The following is a 4,041-nucleotide window of genomic DNA, read 5'->3' as shown; positions in this document are numbered from 1 at the left end:
CTGGTGAAAATGGACTGCTGTGCATTTAGCTGTCCTTTCAGGCCCCTCCCCTTTGGGAGCGCAGAATTAGGAGGGAATTCCGTCTCGTAGCGTTTGTGCACTGTTTTGAAATGCCGCTCCTAAATTACCCTTCGATAAAGCCACGCTCGCATTGCAGATGAGACAGATGGACTTTGAATTGGAATAGATACAAAAATGATCACCCTCCCACTCGGAGTGAAAATTATATATTTTGGGATTTTTTGCTTCAGCCATAATTGCGGTCTTGTTTGTGTGCAGACACTCCTGTTGACACGGAGAACGTCAGCGAAATAGTGTCCACTGCCCACCAAGCGGCAAACTGTGGGGTAGAGCCGTGAAGCCAATACGGAAGTGTCACACACTGCAGTTCATATATTGGCCGATAGGCGATGGCTGCAGAAAGGAGCAATTTCCATAGACCCCCATGTTAAAATGCCCAATTTTACAGCAGAAAAAAACATGTTTCTACCCCTGGCTCCATACATTTTATTATCGATATAGTTAGATTCCACCTTCATGATTATGGATCTGAGAGTGAATTGTTTTCTAACGCGACCCTTTTATTTATATTAGGTCTTAAAGTTTGTGCATCAATTAGGGCGTGGTCACATTGAGTGACGGCTCTGTCAAGTGCCTGCCGCTGTTAGCTTCTTGTCTCTCTGCTAGCTGCTCCGTGAAGCTACAGGGACTCTGCCTGCTCAGCTCATCCAGGAAACACAACCTGTAGCCGGCCGTGGTTGTTTGTTCTTCATGCTTATATATCGGACTATTGTGACTCGCTCTGCGGTTAAAACAGACGGTGCATGAATGCGGTAAGTGAAATTCGAGTGCTTTATTGATGTGTTAATGATTTTAATCAGCTACGTAATGAATGGTAAGGCTTGGGTTAGCATGTAAGCTAGTGGTAGCTACATCGGTGCTAACGATTATAATCGTAGCCTCCAAGTTAAAATCATAGACGGTATATATAAAGGTTAAAACGAAATAGACAAGTGTTAAGTGGGATAATACTGTTGAACAAACGGCTTCTGTTTGAGGTTGATAAAATAAGGTTACATCCTTGTAACTTAGAGATATTTTATTATGTAGGAGGAACTGTATGCATCTAAGGTTAATTTAAATTGGCTATGCTCAAGTATGTAGACAAGCTAATGTCGAAGTAGTTATGTGAAATCAACCTCACAATAAGATTTTTGTATATTACAATTATTAATGTCATATTTCAAGATGATTACTTAGATATTACACTATGGTTGGTTGAGCTGGAGTTCATTATCGAGCTTACACGTTAACGTCACAGTCATCTGAAGAACGAACCCAAACCTTGTTGTTTTTATTAGTTGCATTACCAAATTGGTATCAAATAAACAGTAAGCATTGGTAACACAACTTCCAAAGTTACAGTAAAATAAAAAGGACCCTGACTCGGACAATATACAATCCAACAGAAGAGAATCAGTTATATTGTTTGTACACATGGTACTTTACATATCTATATATATATCTGTTTGTTTAAGGTGTCCAGGTGATGCAGACAGGCTGGACCAGAGAGTGAGAGACAGAACTGGACTCCTCACAGCAGTGAACTTCAGCACAGGTACAAATACTCTTTTTTCAAGAATCAAGAAATATATTGGTTTAAATGAATGAAGTATTGACTTGAATACACTGATATACATTCCATTAAACAATACTAAATACTAGATCAGCTACACATCAGTTAAGTTGAGGGTTTTTTCCATGCAAAAAGTTACATTTAGATATTTAGCAATATGACTTTGTCAGCTTTCTAATTTAATGTATTGAAGGCAAAGATATTTAACACATATAACATATAACTGCTACTATTTATCTCTCAATATTGTCTGTAAAAAACGTGGTAAAAGTTATTCTTTCAGTGAGACAACAGAGCAAGCTTCTACAGTTGCACTACGTTTTGATAACAGTTAAATATTATTTTGATAATAACATATATTTCAATGTTGATGAACTTCATACTGTTCATTCATAATCTGATTGTCTTTGTAGCTCATTGTTGAAATAAAAAAAAAACATTACAATTACAAAATAATTATATCTACAGCCCCTAAACACACAAACACACCGCTTTCATAAATAACACACTTGTTCTGCAATAATATGTTGTATGTTTCCTGTCATTTTTGTTAGGAAAGGACATACCTGAAAGACACGACATGTTCTCCTTCTCTGAGGGTCAAGAGGAACATTAAAAGCTGATGTTATGAGATTTTAAGACCAGTACAGGACATTCACTAAGAAACTACTTTTATTGTAAAAATAGTTAGCTGATCGAATGCAGCTATTTCCACATCTACACTCCATCAGCTGATTATTTCTATTTGCCTCACTTTATGAGCTTCACAACATGTACCTTGTTTTGCAACGTCACAAATACATGGGGCCAATCTTCAGTCAGATGTGAATGTGTAATCTAACATTTTCAGTAAGAATAATGGACAAAGGAGTGCAAATACAATTTATTGAAATGTGAACCAAAAGTTAATCAAATGTTTTAAATAAAAAGCACATATGGACAGAAGGTGTAAACCTATTAAATGTATAAGTAAACACATTTAGTCAAATAAAGTGACAGACTAGGCCTGTGCAGTTGGTATCAGCTATGCCCAGCATGGGCTCCTTCATCAGCCCTGGTCCTCCTCGCTGAGGATAGACCCTCAGTCCTCTCCACACCAACAGACTGGACGTCCATCACACAGAGGTTTCTCCCTGAAGTCTCTGCTGCTCTCTGGGCACCATGCTGTCTCAATCCGTCCACACTGAATATGAGAGGGGGAAAATGAAAATAATAAATGCTTTTTAAGAAACATAAAGTTGACTGTTGAGTTGCTCAGTTTTTTTAGATTGTCAATACTATTACTGTATAACTAATATCCCAGGTTAAGAGGCACCTTCAAATAAAGATTGGTCTTTAAATACATGTTGTCTTTTGAATTGTTTGTCTAAAGTCAAGGATCTAGAACGGGTACTTAGTTTGAATAATACAGTCTGGTTATTATGCTGTTTGGAGGAGGCCTCACAGGTAAGAGCACTAACTAGCTACCATCACATGTACCTTAGCTTGACTGAAATGTATTAAACGTATAGTTAAGTGATATCAACATATAAATAACTAATGTCATGCAAACATATTAATATTTGCTTGATTCCAGTGTTGAATTTAGCACAATTGCATACAAACGTTAAGGGGTTTTAAGATTCTGAAGTATTATGCTAAAAACTCAATAACTTAGATTATTATTTATAGTTTTGCTGAATAGTTTCATGTCCGCTTAGCTTAGAAACGTACAATGCGACGGCAGCGTGCAGATGGGGAGCATGTTAGCTTAGCTTGGTAGCTTCAGCTAGCTCTGGAACTTCCAGCTCGGTGGCAGCAGGTCCCGCCTCGGCTCCGCCTATTTGCCCTTATTTGGAGCAGGCTGGAGAAGGCGGGAGTTGAACTCTGACGTCACTGTTGAGCCGTTAGTGGCCGACTCCGCCTACTAAGGGCTTCACGGCAACTCTGCAGAATCCTATGGGTGACGTCACGGACCCTACGTCCATTTATATATACAGTCTATGCTGCCCACCAGCCACACCCCCACACATGGGGTCACGCCGGCCAATCACAAAGCTTTGGTGCGTTCAAGTGCAATATTCTGGCACGGGAAGATTATGTTATAGGACATTAACGATAAAACAGAATATTGTTGTTCTATTTTTAGACACCTCTCGCGATCGACTGGCAATCTCCCCGCGATCGACCGGTCGATCGCGATCGACTGGTTGGGCACCCCTGCTCTAGGGGGTCCTCACCTCCTCTAGGGGGGTCCGGGGGCATGCTAAATATTGACGTTAAAAGCATCAATCTGGTGTACTTTGAGAGCAAAATGAAGAGATCTATGGATACATCTCAACACCCATATGAAACAGAACTGTAAGCAGATTTACTATTTTTTTATGGATATTTTACAAATCACTCCCCTTTCAAGACCGAAATGT

At 39.3% G+C, this 4,041-nt stretch overlaps 1 long non-coding RNA gene across 1 annotated transcript; it reads left to right on the top strand.

The window, feature by feature from the left end:
- Positions 1-654: 654 nt before the first annotated feature.
- LOC139434725 (uncharacterized) lies at positions 655-2,275 on the top strand. The gene is made up of 3 exons (XR_011644029.1): positions 655-833; positions 1,539-1,618; positions 2,191-2,275. It is a non-coding gene; the product is annotated as an uncharacterized lncRNA (long non-coding RNA).
- The last annotated feature ends 1,766 nt before the right edge of the window (positions 2,276-4,041 follow it).

The sequence above is a fragment of the Pseudochaenichthys georgianus genome, chromosome 1 (assembly GCF_902827115.2).
Source record: "Pseudochaenichthys georgianus chromosome 1, fPseGeo1.2, whole genome shotgun sequence".
Taxonomy (NCBI): domain Eukaryota; kingdom Metazoa; phylum Chordata; class Actinopteri; order Perciformes; family Channichthyidae; genus Pseudochaenichthys; species Pseudochaenichthys georgianus.
This window is presented reverse-complemented; position numbering and strand designations above follow the sequence as displayed.